The sequence below is a fragment of the Macrobrachium nipponense genome, chromosome 9 (assembly GCF_015104395.2).
Source record: "Macrobrachium nipponense isolate FS-2020 chromosome 9, ASM1510439v2, whole genome shotgun sequence".
Lineage (NCBI taxonomy): Eukaryota > Metazoa > Arthropoda > Malacostraca > Decapoda > Palaemonidae > Macrobrachium > Macrobrachium nipponense.
This window is the reverse complement of record NC_061110.1, coordinates 78,936,320-78,953,819: the sequence shown is the minus strand read 5'-3', so window position 1 is coordinate 78,953,819 and position 17,500 is coordinate 78,936,320. Positions and strand designations below refer to the sequence as shown.

Below are 17,500 nucleotides of genomic sequence, written 5' to 3'. Positions count from 1 at the left end.
CAGAAAAAAGAGCTTTGGAACTCCACCATCATCCATTTTCCCGGAGTGATTTTACCTTCCTTAATTCAAGGGTCAAGTTTATCCCATTGGTCGGGACTAACCCACACGCTTCCTTCCTCCTCGTATTTTCTCGGGTCATTGGGTTGCCCGTTCTACGCGCCTGTTCCCAAGAATCAAATAAGAATTATGCTGTATCATGTATATCTATTGACACTAGAGATGTATTTTCAAAGGAACTTGGAATGTATATTTTGTTGATATTTAGTATACATGCATGTTTGCCTCAGTGGAACATGATCATTTTGAAATCTGTCTGGTCGGCCCAAAGGGTGATGTTTTATTTGTATTCGTTTTCATTTACTTATTCTATTGTTGCTTATTTTTGAGTAGCGAGAAAACTTGTTGATTTGAATATGGGAATTTAATCGAATCTCTACACAAGGGAGTTTTAGGGTTAGGTGCAGATACTTTTGAGAGTTTTAGGGTTAGAGGCAGCACTTCTCTCTGGCCCAAGGCAAGCAGATGTCAAGTAATGTCACTGAATATAATGAGGAGGAGGAGGATGACTAACTGTGCGTAATGTTGAGTTGAACTGGTGAACGTTGGGTATAACAAGTGCTGGTTAATTTGCTCCAAGGTTACTGAATTGTTTATTTAGTTGTTCTCTCTCTCTCTCTCTCTCTCTCTCTCTCTCTCTCTCTCTCTCTCTCTGCATAACTTATTTTGTAGCCATTTACAGCTTATAACTTTTTCGTTTATTGCCTTTCATGTTTTTTATCATAAATGTATTCTAGTTACCATACGTTTGTGTGTGTGTGTGTGAAGACGGTTTAGTCTAGATATCATGTTCAGACTGATGATCTTCCCTGGCAAATTTCCAAATGTATGAGAGCGCATTTGAAGCATCAGTTTATTCAGTAAATTAATATCTATACGCAGTTCAATTACACACAGTTCGATTACCCAGTTTGAACAAATTGTGGTAAAGTTTATCTTTTCCTTACCTTGATCACTTAATTTTTTAAATAGATTTTTAAGTTATTGATTATTACTACACATGTTGTTGTTTTAAAAGAAATGTAACTTTCTTCGATTTTATGTTTTATTCGCACTTTTGAAAAAAAAATATAGGAGTCTGAATGTTCAAATTTTCACTTTTTACCGATTTTATTCGAGGAAGATTTTGTCCTGATTTAATGAGATCTATTTTGACCTTGCTTTTAAGAACGCTGTGATCCAGTTCGAATTACTGTCGATTTTGATTCAGACTAGAGAATGTTAATCAAACAAGCCTCATTACGGATCAGTTACGATGAAAAGGATCGTAGATAGATTTATTATTCATATTTCCGGTTAGATCAGTGAAATGTCTCGTATACTTTGAACTCAATTTAGTAAATTTTACCAAATAATTGTACTATGAATAATAGTAGTAAATATATATGTATATATAGTATATATATAGATATATTAGTATATATATATATATATACGTATACACACACACACACACACATATATATATACATATCATATATATATATATATATATATATATATATATATATATATATAAACACCAGTATTCAAAGAACGATCATTTAGTAAAAGATACGAAATTGAGATCACATAAAGAAACATTCCGCACCAATGCCGTTATCTGGTGGGCGTGACCCATGTTTGACAACGAAATAACAAGTGACGGAGCCATTGCCTGGCGTCACATGGGCACAGTGGCGGAGACTTAGATGTTTGTCCTGATTCCGAATAGCCAATATCTGTGCAATAGATCTGGCTGATACTGGCGATTCACAGAACAGGTATTGGGTCCACATAAAGGAAGGTAGCTTTGAACCTGGCGGTATGGTTGTTTTTTTCGCGCCTGTCACAGAAGTCCGATGAAATAATGCGCTCGAAAAAAGTTTACTGTTTGCTAGTCAGAGAAAGGCATACTTTATGTTTGCCTTACATATATGGTAAACTAGTTGGCGCCAAAGATACTTTTTGTTATGGAACATGGCGTCAATGCAAGGTAACAATAAAAAGGGACTCTGTTGTCCTCTTTAATTTTATACTGTTGCCACTTGTTAAACTAACAAACTATTATGCATGTATATATATATATATTCATATATATATTATATATATATATATATATATATATGTATATACGTATATGTAAACATCTATAAATCTATATAATATATATATCTATATATATATATATATATTAAAATGTATATACGTATATTTAATATAAACATTAAATCTATATATATATTTAAATATATATATATATAATATATATATATATATTATATATATATATATATATTAATTAGTGTTTTATTCTAGATATATTTTTTACTACAAATACAGTGTCATCTAATTTGTTATTCGCACATATTTAGAACACGGACAAAATTCAAATTATATCATTACTGCATGTGGAAATAGTTATTGCTTCGATTAGAAACTAAACATGTAACCTAAGGTTAAATTCAGTATATTTATTCAATAGAAAAGTTACGCAAGTGAAGGTATGATATCAGCTATAACGATGGATCGTTTGCGTAAAAAGAAAATTTCATAAATGTACCTGGTGTCATATGAAAATATTGTCACACCCAGGACAAAATTAGGACCAAGGTTGTCTGCACAGGGGTTTCATCTACGACACTTCATTTAAAGTTGGTTTTCGTGAATCACCTCCCTATTAAAGAAAGGGTTTAATGCATGATCATATATATATATATATTATATATATATATATATATATATATATATATATATATATATATAAACACCGAGTCCTTATTTAATGTTACTTATAACATTAACTTACGTAATATTAATTCACTTGTTCATCATTAGGGCGGTGTTGGGAATATTCGAAACTCATTTATAACGACACCGTGGCCCCACTGAACTTCCTGAAGTCTCATTTAGATACATTCCAAGGTTTTAACTTATTGCCATTATGTTTTTGTGTATGTATATGTGTTTATGATTACGTAACTTTTTTGTAGATGCCTTTATAGAGAGATCCAATTTAATCTCTCTCTCTCTCTCTCTCTCTCATTTTCTAGACGCTTTCGGAATACATGCCATGACTACATGGTGCAAATGACAGTAATTATAAATAGATGATTGACAATGGACGAAAGTTGCCACGTGCCATCACCAAGCATTAGTACCGTAGCTTCAGTTGCAGTAGTTAACGAGAGAGAGAGAGAGAGAGAGAGAGAGAGAGAGAGAGAGAGCTATATTTAAATGTTCTTATCAGAGAATGAAAATGAATACTTAATTGATCTTTTTGAAAAGAGAGTATAACTTTAATTTTCATACTCCGAAATAAGAATAAGTAAAGCACAATCCTTAGTGAAGTACATAATGAAGAGAGAGAGAGAGAAGAGAGAGAGAGAGAGAGAGAGAGAGAGACTATATTTAAAATGTTCTTATGAGAGAATGAAAATAAGTTCTTAATTTATCTTTTTGAAAAGAGAGAGTAACTTTTGAATTTTTATTCTCTCAAATAAGAATAAATAAATCACATGCCTTAGTGAAGTACATATGAAGAGGGAGAGAGAGAGCGAGAAAGTCGGACCCTACAGGGTCATTTGGTATGACGAGGAAAATATGATTTGAATTGAAACGAGTGATTTTTTTAATAAATGGGTCTAGAGCCACTGAAGTTGGGGAGCACTTTATGCTTAGGTGCATTTGAAAACACTTGGCTCAGGTGGTTTGCTGGCGGTGGCAGTTCTGTTATAGTAGTTATTGGGGGGAGGGGGGAGATGGAGGATGGGTTGGGGGGGGGGGGTGGGGGGGGGGCACATTTTGTGAAGGTTCAAATCTCCTCCGACTTTCCAGAAGTGCCTTTTTTTTGGGGGGGGGGGGGGTGGGGGGGGGGGGGGGGGAGGAACCAGAGGAAAGAGGGTGGTGGCGCTCTTAAGTCTAGTCCCAGCTTCCTCTGTTACTGCATTGCTGGATTGCTTTGAAAAACGCGCTGCTTGTGTCACGACTTCATTTATTTATGTCCTTATTTTTGAAGTGTTTCTTTTAATTAAACTTCAGTTTAGCTTTTAGAGAATCTAATCTCACTTAAGTTGCCATGCTTTGCTTGCAATTTCAAAGTTTATCTGGAGAAAGGCAGTCAGCTAACAAACAAACCATACTGTTTTCACTTTGTTTGTCTGTCATAACGACATCGTTTTCATAAGTAAAATATTACAACTTCCTTTGCTGCTTTAAGAAGTCAGCTTCCATATGATGTTTGTTTCCTAAGTTTTTGTTGCTTTCATGTTGGCTTTCACTGAATGAGATTTTGCTTTATATGTTTTCTTTCCTGTATCATTTTATTTCTACTTTTATTTGCTGGACAATTATGTAAATCTTAGGTTGTTCAATGTTAAAATACTGTTATTTAAATCATTAATATGGTAAGTAATGTTATGAACCCGTTGGAGTTTTATGCAAATTGATAGGGAACTTACTCATGGTAAACTTCAAAGATCAGTTTGTGCTCTCTCTCTCTCTCTCTCTCTCTCTCTCTCTCTCTCTCTCTCTCTCTCTCTCTCTCTCTCTCTCTCTATTAACTGAAGGTAAAGAAAATCTCGAAGCCCAGCTGAACGATATTCATGAATCTATCGAAATCATGGCCATCACATGTTTTATGGAATATGAAGGATGGATTAAAACAGCATACGAAAGATGTTGCTAAAAACCCACAAAATAAAAATCTTTAGAAAATTAAACTATAACAGAGTAGAAACAGTGGCGAGTTTCATGAGTTATAGTTTATTGCTCATTAAAGCTATACATTTACAGAAATAATACTTTGGATTTAGTGGATAAAATGAAGATATTGGCAACTAAAAAAGATTCCCAATCTTTTTGTGTATTTATTTTCAGATTTTTGCGCTTGGTTCGAAGTTTTCATCTAAAATTTGATGCAGACAGTGACACACACACACACACACACACACACACACACACATATATATATATATATATAGTATATATAACTATGTATATAGGTGTGTGCGTGGCTGGTATATAAACCTGTGCAATATGACAGTAACTTAGTATAGCTGGTGTTATCAGTTTGCAAGAGCAATCAATTTAGCTTATAACTTAAGAACTTCGTCAGTGAGAATGTCGTTTCTTTACCAAACAAAATCCTTTACATTATTATACCTTTATCATTTTTATCTTACTGTTTAACTTTGTTGTCTCTATATTTAGCATCACTACATTGAAAACTGGTAAAAATGAATTTGACATTTTTTCCTCTTTTTAAGTCTTAGTGATATTAAAGTAAAACTGGGTTACTCTTTGCAACATGACAATGACTAGGCAAGAAAGAACTGACGAGTTAGTGTTGTTTTCAGACCTACGTCTCCCAGTCACCTTGTGAGATGCGTGAGAACTGGTTCCTTGACCCATGTTGATGCTCGGAAAGTGAACACCTTGTTCCTATGTGAGGTTTCGTGGAGCCGTTCCTTAAATTTACCGAGAACCGTGGCAAAAAGAAGTCGCTACTCATATTCCGGCTACTATTAGTTTGATATAAGTGACCGTTTTAAATTTCATTAAAACCCGTTTTTGTTTAAAATTTATTTTGCAGAGTTTCTGTACGATTAGACGTCACATTCATAGAAAACGGGAGGTATGCCTTGATGGGCGACACCATACCAGCGATAAGAACAAACCCGAATGGTAGACCAAACAAGTTTCCGAACAAAATAGTTGGGTACCGCAATATCCTTGAGTTATTCTCTACTTCTTAATGTGCTTTAGATATGTGTTAGTTACGTCGTCATATTAATTTTTTTTATTTATTTATCTGAGGAAGATTAAACAGTGATGACTTTGTGTTTATTATTTGAGGATTCTTTACGCATATGGCAAAACGATAGTCTTCAACTGATTGGTAATTCAAAGATAAATATTCTGTACACATTTTTCAATGGAAATATAACGTTGTTTTTAACATTATTTAATTTATTCGATATGCTAATAGTTATTTCACGAAGCTATTAACTATGGTCATTGTCAAAGAACCATAAATTGCTTAAGATTTAAGTTTGTCATGATACTGCCTTACCCGCAAGGTTGGTCACGCAGATCGGAAAAGAAATTCAAGACGCCTGGATGCTTTGAGCCTTATGCCTCCGCACCAAACAGGTAGCGGCAGACCTCCCAGAGGCCCTCTTTCACTTTCAGCTGACCAATCACAGCGCAGGACTTCGATCAGGCCACCTGAAATCGAGGTTCCGTTCTTTGTTTTGGCGCCAGCCCAGAGGACGTTCGAGTCCGAGATATGAAATCAGCATCGCTTTAGAACTGCGATGCATTGCTATTTTTATTCATCCCTTGGCTGTATGGCATAATTTTAGGGTACTATTTTTATATAGAATAGTATCCTGGATGACGTCAGCCACGGATTTGATAAATGCGCAGTTGTTCAGTACCGGAAACCTATTGAAATTAGCAGGCTTGGTTTTTTACGTTATGTTTTCAGTGATTATTTTCCAAGTGAAAATATTTGAATCATAGGACGTATTTTCAAGCATGCTTGGCGTAATAATCAATTGTTTCTTTTCCTTCTAACTCATAACGTAAAATGTTGACGAAGTTCTATCATTTTTATAATTATAATTCTCTCTCTCTCTCTCTCTCTCTCTCTCTCTCTCTCTCTCTCTCTCTCTCTCTCGAAAGGTCGCCTTGTTTATAAATAGTCTCCGTTAAGTCCTTGCAAATTTAATGACAAGGAGGCAAAACAGGTTTTAGCCGTTACAACAGGCTCACGGTTATGATAACTCAGGTGGGTTGAATGGGTGGCGCTTATTCCCCCCGTGTTAGCTTTGCTGGGGTGTAGTCGTGCTAAAAGGAAGCTATTGATAAAAGGGTATATTTGTAACTGTCCATATATATATATATATTATATATATATATATATACTATATATATATATATATATATATATATATATATATATATACTTCTTTTTCTCTTCCCACAGTTATCCTACATTAATGGGTCGGTTGCCCGAGCGCTTTCTCCACTGCCTTCTGTCAAAGGCATCATCGGCATGGTTTATTGTTTGGGAAAGGGGGTATCTACGACCGCGTGCCCTTGTGTCATCAACCACAGTTATTGGCAGCGGGCCTAGCCTTTTACTGAAGAGTACGACTGCAAGGCAGCAGTTTCCACAGTTATTGGTGTGGGCCTAGCATTATATATAGTATATATATATAATATATATATATATATATATATACTATATATATATATATATTTATGTTCATGTGCATGTCTAGACGGAGATGGAGTGCACTTTGATATGATATATTTGAGGTAATTGTTCGTTTGTAGCTCCTAATCATAATGAATAGAATATTAGTATTGTAGTTACTCAAAATATGCCAACAACTTAAACAAGGAAAAAAAGCCACAAATTTTAAGTTCAATTTTCCACCAAACAGAATGCTCATATACAGAAAAAAAAATATGAGGAAAGTGAGTGGTGGTGGTAAGATGCATGGTTTTTTGTAGTGGCACATCTGTAAATTCGAAGCATCATCATCAACAAGAATGAAGGGAAGAATTCCACCAATTTTGTCAAAGGAAGTGAAGATGACGCCCTTTGTATGCTATATTTAGCTAGATTCTGTAAGCTAAACTCAGGTAACCCTTTGACAGGAGGCATACCATCTTTTCAGAACTTGTGTGGGTCTTCTAAAATTTGTGCTTTGCAATTCTAAAACGGCTGGGTACGATACTATTATTGTCGTTTTCTTTAATGCCTCGGGTATTTGTTTTTCTGTCTATTTCTTTATTGATATTTCATTGCAGTCTTACAAGGATATCTGTTAAAAAAAACGAAAGTACTTTCATCTTGCAGATCAGACTATGCTGCGTGGCTAAGGGACAATTATTCGAAAACAATTGTTCGGAAACAGTTTTTGAAAAGTAATTGTTCGATTCTACAGTTGTTTGAATTAACACTTGTTCGAAGAAGATAGCTATAAGCAGTTGTTCGAAAATATTTATTTTATAAACAATAATTTTTTAACGAGTATATAAATTACTTATTTATTTATTTACTTTTTTCCTTCTTACACTTTTCATTTGTTTATTTCCTCCTTCATGCAATTTTATTTTATTTATTTCTTATTTTCTTATATCTATAGGTCTGTCTATTGGAAAAGCTACTGTTCGAAAGTATTTTGTTTTTGTTATGAGAATAAAAAAATAGTATTAAAGAAACAATAAAATTGACATGATTTTATTTCTGAGTAATACAAGATAAAAGTAAGTTTTAATGAAAAAAAAAATCTATAAGTTTACAAACTAAAATGATATGAAATGGCCCGTAAATAATCGATCACATTCTGATACTCGAAGAATTTATCAGTAAGCGATTTCAAGCGGTCTGCTGACTTAAGATATTTCTTTTCGATATTAATTTCAGTCAGTGCTTGTTCTCTTCTTAGTGCTGCTAAGAATTTCCAAATAGTTGGACGACAACCAGAGACTTGATGGACAACCAGAGACTTTATGAAGAAATGCGCAGTGCCATCCCTCAATTACGTTGTTTGTCTTGGGCAAAACTTCTTGTACCCTTTCAAAACAGGACCACATCTCAATTTTAAACTTGTGTGGGCGACGCGTATTCCTACGACCAGGCCGCCCAAGCTAGGTATCTTAAAAGTAGTCGACTCTAGGTAAAGCTTTTGCTAAATACATATTTTCATCCTTTAGTGCATTGAAAATTTCAACGACTATCTGCAGGAACGAACGCTAGGGCTAAAAGCATGCGAATATTTAACGAAAACTCACCATCAGTGTCATACCTTCTTTTGAGGCCGCATTCACACACTTTTTATATATATATATACACACGGTCACAATTGAAAAAAAAAGCACCTTAATGATTAGTAGATGACAATTCTTCCTTAATCGCCTTTACTATAGAGGGCTCCAAATCTGTGCTTACAGATTCAACATCCAAAGTCGGTGCTATTGTTTTAACAGTTCTAAGAAATTTGGTGTATGTTTCTTCTCTCTCATTCGGTAATAAGGCATAAATCAAAGGTATTACATAACCGTTTTTCATGCCATGAATTGTGTAAAGTTGCTCAAAATAACTAGTACAGTTTTGAAGGTACCATCCATAAAATAATGCTTGCATGAAGCAAGAACGCTTAGATTTATCTGGGTTGTAAATACGAGCATTCTGTTTACTGCTTCTCCGGAGTCAAATAGCAAGAAAGATTCGCCCTTGTTTGTTCTCGTATCTTCTTCTGATAATTCGTTTCGATGATTAACAGTTGCTCCACATTGCTCTTCCTGCCTCACTCGACTGATTGTTCGTTTTATGCTGCAGGTTTGCGTCAGAGCGGCTGCAACACAACTTAATTCTGAAGATGCGTTAGACATGATATAATGAGGAGAATCTCGTGTTGTTTTTGCGTCAGTCTTCACTTTATCTAAAAACTTCCGTCCTTCAACATTTGTCGAATTTCCTGAGTGATTATGTTCACGTTAGTAGAAGTGATCGCGATATCAGTTGTTATAGCGTGCCCTTTGCACTTTTCCGCAAAATGTTGGCATTTCCAGTAGATCTTTGGTTTTACTTGTTTGTCCTTCACATATATGAATCCGTCCATTAATAGCCTGTCTCTTCCTTTCTCTCTTTGAATAAATTCAGCCATGTCTGTTTGCAAAGGGTGTATCCTCTAAACTAAAAAAAAAAAAAAATCTATTGAGTTTTCCTGGAATACAAGCTTTGGGAATCAACAAAGTATTCACTAATAATTAGAGTACTATCGAACAACTGTTTTCGAAGAATTGCTCGTAAAATGTTGGTCCGAACAATTACTATATAGAACAATTGGTTTTCGAACAACTGTTTAATGTTTCGTCTAACCTTAATTTATTGCTTGCTAACGTGGTGTTACTTACTTGGTTTTTCTAATATTATTTTTTCAGTTGTGTGTAATTCTTAACCTTGGCAGTTTTCCCTTGTGCTTTGTTATTCAGAGGTTCTCTCTCTCTCTCTCTCTCTCTCTCTCTCTCTCTCTCTATTTTTTACCTTCCCTATGAGTGCTTTTGCTTATAGCAACTAATTTTCAGTTTCTTAGTGTACCGAATGTAATATTACCTTAAATCATACCTACGGCTTGCGGATCTCATAATGGTATTTCTGGAAGGGACGAAGGAATTGTAATATACAGGTCATTTTGTCAAGCTGTTAAATCTACAGAATTCTGTCTTCCTGATTCATATACCATTTTTTTCTTTATTTTGCCATACGTCTAATCCTTATTCGTATGCTTTTCTTATCATTCTGGCAAATTATACAATTATTTTTTTTGTTTTCGTACGACACTTGATTACATCGTTAACCAAGATGCCATATTAATAATTTTCTTTTGATGGGTATCGACGGCGATTGAACGTGTATTGTATGTATGAAAGAATACGTGTACCCCAGGTTGAGCGTAGCAATGGCGTATCCACCAACTCGATCATCACTTTCACTTCCCGGTGCTCCCTCACCTTTGTGGCTGAGCGCAAACCGGGACCAGACTGTGAGAAACCAATAATAAATCATCAAGGTGTGTCGTTGCACTGTTAAACAGTTAGGCTTCTCCCTTTCACTGAACTTATTAATCGCCTTTATATGTGCCCGTCGCCCGCCATTCCCGGCGCTTCGCATCGGGCCGAAACAGAAATACTTTGCCGAGTCTTCTGGGTCTTCCTTGAAGGAATGCTACAGTTGCTGCAGAAGAAGTCCTTTCCCCGAGGCGCGCCACGGCGGGTAATTTCCCGCGTGCAACGCGGTATGTTTAAATACGGTTGAATCTTAATCGATAAGTTTTAATTGATGAAGTTTCGAATTCCTCGAATTCCCTCTCTCTCTCTTTCTCGCTCTCGTTTCTCCGGTTGTGATATGTAATTCCCTTGATCGATCTGCAGTCCGAGGGATGAAAGTTGGAGGGATCTTTATTGGGCGACTCTCTCTCTCTCTCTCTCTGTCTCTCTGTGAGTGTATGTGTGTGTGTGTGTGCGCGCGCTTTGGTTGGTCTTGTCTGGTTCTAGTGAGGATGTGGTTATGTTAATTTACTGTTATTCTTTACCATAAAACTCATGGCGCTGATATCAGCGTAATTTCCTTATTTTCCTCACTGTTTCCGCCGCTGTCTACTTTTCCGATGTTGTTTTAATTTTTCAGTAGTTTTCCTACTTCTTTGTGTCCAGTTGTCCCTCTTCTAGGGATTGACACTGAATATATGGTTAGGTTTTGTAATGTGGTTTCGTAATAATTATTTAACATTAATGAAATTAAGTATGATAATGGTTTGCTTACCGAGTTTCGTGGAAGAGATGCGGTGTCTTCTATTTTTAAGGTGGAGCATATAAGTAATTTGCCCCACAAGAGATGACATACGAACGCAATGCCTTTTTGTGGCATGAGTTCTTTCTTCTTCTTCTTCTTCCTTCTTCTAAGAAATCAGTATGTTTTTAGCATTGCATGATCTAGTTACTACAAAAAGTATTAATTTGCAAAAGTTGATTTAACTGCATTGTCTCTCTCGAACCTTACTCGAACCTAAGTTTCAGTCACTGTAGTATGCTCTGACCTTTCTTTTGTTCTGTTGTTTAAAGTTGCTCATTTTACTTTTCGGTAGCCATTCTTTAGTAAGATTGACGACGTTCTCTGTCGGATTTCTTATTGCTATAACGGTTTTTCGTAATTTAGTTGCTCGTGTGTTTTCATCTCTCATGAAATCCTAGATGTTTGCGTTCAAACGTTACTTTAATGGAAGAAACCTGCCGAATTATGTTCCAACTTTATCAAAGTTTGTTTTAAAAATGATACGCTTAATCTCAAGTTCATCGACGGAAGGGATATAATGGTTACAAGATTTTTTTTTTAATCATTTTCAGCCCAAGCTACGTTTTAAGTAGTGAGAAATGGTCTCTAGCATGTAGCATAATGAAAGCTTACGTCATTCCTCTTAGAAATCATATATCTTTCTGCGCTAAGCTGTTGCGGATTAAGTGTTCCTTCAGTCATTAGCAGTGAAAAAGGCGAGGTTTTGTAAGGCAGACATCGTTCATACAATGCATTAATGAGGTAGCTGATCCAGTTGCTTGAAAATGAATTTGTATTTATATATGTATATATATATACGCATATATATATATATATACCTATATTATAATATATGTATATATATATATATATATATATTTATATACATATATATATATATATATATATATATAGATATATATAATATATATTTTATCTTTAATCCCTTTAGAGCAAGCAGATCAAGCTCGTGTTTGTCTTTAGTTCATTGCAGTTTTATTTTTAATGAGGTTGTTATTCTCATTCCCTTTCCACCCAGACTTCGACACACTACTGTACATACATCATCTATTAGATAACATGATTCATTACCTATAGGTCAACTGAAGCGCGGTAAGCTTTATCCGAGCTTGTCTAAATCGCTCACCCCCCCTCGGTAATCGAACCTGGGCTCTTTCGCTTGGGAGGCGAGCGTCACCTATGTGTGTGTGTGTGTGTGTGTGTATATATATATATATATATATATATATATATATATATATATATATATATATGTATGTATGTATGTATGTATGTGTGTGTGTGCAAAGTATGCAGGTCTTGTCCTCTGTCGATGCCATGTCAGTGAGATGTATTCTTGCATCTTCTGCTCATGCACGTAGATCTTTGCAGGGCTGAGCGAAAATTTTTCAAGGCCATCAACTAGTCAGGTGTAAGAATTGTGTTCCTCTAATCATTTGTCGTATGCGAAAATTTGGCTGTCATTATTATTGTTTTATCAGTCATATCGTGTTTCAAAACGCTCGTTTCTAGAATTTTTTTGGGGTAATATATAAAGTTTAGCGATTCCCTGACTGATTACCATTCAAAGCACCACGTCTGTACTTGTAACATCGTTCTTTTCTGACTGCAATTCTGTGACCCTCATTTACTGCACTCTGTTCACATTGCCCGCACTCTGGGACTGAAAACTACTCATCCTTCCGTCCCAATGACAAAAGCCATTACAAAAATACATTACAATGAAGATAGCTTAACAAATACTTGTGCTTTCAAAAAAAAATATGTTGGGACAATTAGTCTGGTCCAGCCGAAGTTCACGAATGACCACCAACCTCTCTTCGACGCCTCACACTCTGGTTGTTGTCGTTTGAGATTAAGCCGGCCTTATGCCAGCACGGGCCTTTACCCGTAAGTTTTGTTTTATGTTATTTTAGGCATTATGCCAAGCATTGGGGCAACTAAGACCATTCAGAGCTGAAACGGAAATTGACAGTGAAAAAGTTTGAAAGGTGTAACAGGAGGTAAGCCTCGCAGTTGCACTATGAATCAGTTGTTAGGAAAGGGTGGAAAGTAAGGTGGAAGAAAGATGATATGAAAGGAGGTACAGCTACAGCTAGGGGCCGAAGGGACGCTGCAAAGAACCCTAAATAATGCCTACATTGCACCCCATGAGGTGCATTGATTACCCGTAAGAGGAGGTGGAGGTGTAGAAGTGTTCCGGTGTGGATCTCCGGAACCGGGCCTTGGTGGTTTCAGAGACTGCCGAAAGCTTAATTGGGAACCTCTTACTTTTTTATACATATACAGAAATCAGTATGAGAGATTGGTATTTCCCATTATTCGTTGTTGCAAGTTATTGTAAAGGTTGCGAGCAAACCTACTATGTGCGATAGATTTTTTAATGGCTGTGCGCTGGTCGTTCCCTTCAGCTAATCATTGTCGTAACTATGTATTAAGGGCAGCAGCACTTCAAAATGGAAAGGAGCATTTGCCTCAGACTGAAACCTTGTTACATTCATTATTGATAATTGAGACACGTTTTATAACCTTCTGAAATCTTTGCCTAAGGCAACAGTGTTCACTCTCCTGCAAAGTTTTGTGCTACTGAATATAATTTCCGTCGTAGAAACAAAGTATGTAGACAAAAAGCAAATGATAAACTTTCCAAATTCATTTCAGAAAGGCTATAACTCTGAGTGTTTACCCTCCTTATTTGGGAGTACGTTTATAACAAAACGAGCAGTTCAGTAAATATGAATTCTTTACCATCTGGTAATATTGATAATTAGGTTGACATTAGATTCGACGAGTTACGAGACAAAGAGGACTCTATGTCTATATGTCACATAAGAGTTTCAGGGTTTTCCGTAACAGCTGCCCTTTAAGAATATGTTACTAAAGAAAGCAATAGGCCTCCTCAGTAGGCTGCATGTGACAGGTGCTTTATTGGTCATGTATTCTGCATTTGCCATTTTTGTTTTTTAATCGTTCTCGCACTGCAGCTCATGAAGCCTACCTCTATTGAAAAATGTTACAGGAGGATTTGCGTATGTGTGGATTTCGATTTTATTTTATTTATGTAGAACTATGTATGAATAATTTTTAATTGAAAGTGTTTATATATACATATATATATATATATATATATATATTATATATATATATATATACATATATATTATTAATATATATATAATATATATATATATATATATATGGATATATATATATATATGGAGAGCGTAAATGTGTGTGCGTTAATTTGTTCATACTTTGCAAGTGGACGAGGAAACTAATGCCTGCCCAGAGTGTGTGGTGTGTGTGTGTGTGTGTGTGTGTATACCTGTCTGTAAATGATAACGAGTGTATATGTGTTGGTGTCCGTATGCAACAAGGGACACCCATCAATCTTTTTCATAAATCACATAACCTCATTAATCACTCAATGCAACCATTCCCTTAATCCTTGCAACGAGATGCAATATGACAGATACCGACACAACGGCTGCGGTCATTTAATATATATTTTTTGTGAAGCCTTTTATGCTTTGCGCGGCGGACGACGCAAAAAAAGAAGGGAATAAAGTAAATATTTTACTGCTCTGATTTAATTAAGGCAATCTCCATGAACGAATAGTATTTTCGATCTTATTGCCACCTGTTATAAAGATCTGTTTTCTTTACAGTTTGTGTGAATTATAGTTTTCTTTACTATACGTAGCCCATATATTTTAGTTATTTTATGATCAAGTTTTCTTGTATATAAAGGTGCTAAATGATTACACTCAGACACGTACTGTGTTCGTTTATATTTGATTTAATTAGTATTTAGTGGATATATATATATGTATATGTATATATATATATATATATATATATATATATATGTGTGTGGTGTGTGTGTGTGTGTGTGTATTATGTTTATATATACATATATATATAATATATGTATGTATTTATACGTACACATACACACGAGAGAGAGAGAGAGAGAGAGAGAGAGAGAGAGAGAGAGAGAGAGAGAGAGAGAGAGGTGGCTAGGTCTAGGGCCAGCAACCTCATCCCAATATGTACAGGTGGTTTTAGGTTTGATTTCCAAAAGAGCCTCAATTCTTTGAACCGATTCCATTAAACTCATTATGTCTTGACGTAAACAGTGAATTATGCACTGGTCGTTTTATGACTGTGGTTGCCTTCAACGTGGAAGGAGAATAGCACTTGTCTATTTACACACAAGTGGTACATATAAAAGAAAACGTTTCACCTGATTTTTATGTAATTGAGGCTGCGCCACATCGTTAGAAGCCTTAATCTTGCAGTTATTACCATAGGATCTCCTTTGCAGGACTTGTGATAGGCAAGCTTATGCATTATATGAAGATGAGAGAGCGTCTATTCATAATTTCCTGGCTGGTCTCTTTTCTATTGGATGGTCGAGTGGACAGAATTACCTTCCGTAAATACACGTGAGAGAGAGGCGATGAATAACAACTACCTGTATCTCTTATTAAGGTTCAAATGCAGAGCAATGGGTTTCCCACCCAATAGAGTGTGGCAGTAAGGACAATAATCATTTACTGGCGTTGAAATAGCGTTACCGTTCCGTTCAGTACGCGTCAAGATATTTTCTCCCTTACCGCAAGCGATCGTAAAGACCACTTTTGCACGTCGCGAAAATCAGGGCATCTGCAATATTTATCGCAATGATTAATAAATAAACCCAGATAATGAATCTACATAATGACTAAACGTAAAAACGGCAGCCTCTGGTGACGTCACGGGCGGCGATCATTATGCTGTGTTTTATGGTAAAATCGACTCATTGTGCGCGAAAACTCGCCAAGCATCGTAATGGACAGACAGACATTTTAGCAGCATTTGAAAACCCCATAAAAATTCATCCATTGATTCTCAGTGGTGTGCACCAAGACTCGTACATTCCGCCGTCAATGCACAAACGGGCCAAGGGTTTTCGATGTCGTATTTAGTATCATGGAATGTTTTGTGGATAAACAAACGATTGATTCTGTGTCTGGTGCGAAGAGTCTCCTTCTCCAGCAGCAGCGTAGTCAATTGAGAGTCAAAATCAAATCGCTAAATTGCATAGTGAATCGGGAGTTTAAAATTAGAGCTCAAGGGCGTCAACCCATTGTTTCCCTGAATCGACAAAGCAGCTGCATCGATTCCTGTCCTTTTGCACGGAATGTAAACACAGGACAACTGATGAAGGGGTTACACAAGAAGAGCAGATGTCGAAAGTGACGTTTCTCCTACTTTTCTGTTGAAGACCCGGAAGAAAGGCTGAGACATAACCAAGTTTTAGTTCCCGGCAATAACGAGAAGGAAAAGACAAACCTTTCCGGTGAAGTATATTAAATAAAAAATAATCATTATCGTCACGCGCATCATAAATAATAAATTTATCACTGTAATCGCTGGTTAATGAATGGGGAAGATGGATGACTGTTCATTTCCATAACTATCGCACTGCAGCTTAAAAGTCCCAATTTATAGCCATCATCATTATCATAATCATCATCACCACTGTTAACAGCATGGTCATAATCATTGTTAACATAAATTGTCACTATCATCACCATGATCTTTATAGGCTTGCCTGTTAATTTCATGCCCCCCTCCCCCAAATTTATTAGTACTACGAATAAAAGGGCCGATTTCTATAACCATGGATAGTGTGAGTGTGAGGCGCACGTAGTAAATATATTCTGTTAACATTTTACGAATACTTTATACAGTCCATTTATCTATATTTTATGTATGTATGTACATATATATATAATATATATATATATATATATATATATATATATGATATGTATATATATATATATATATATATATATATATATATATATATATATATATATATATATATATCGCAAAATCCACGTAAGAAGGTGAGTGACAACTGGGACTTTGATCAGGTACTTGAAAATGTAGAATAAATTAGGAAAGTCTTTGTTCAAAACCTCTGTTGTCACTCACCTTCTTACGTGGATTTTGTGATACGTATTCTAAAGCACGTGTTCCTTCATGCTACATTGGATATATCTATATATAAGGATGTGTATTTACTTGTATTCCTTT

At 35.7% G+C, this 17,500-nt stretch overlaps 1 protein-coding gene across 3 annotated transcripts in view; it reads left to right on the top strand.

Moving 5' to 3' along the window:
* Nucleotides 1–17,500, top strand: part of LOC135218277 (uncharacterized) — a 552,172-nt gene that overhangs the window by 348,938 nt on the left and 185,734 nt on the right. The window lies entirely within an intron of this gene.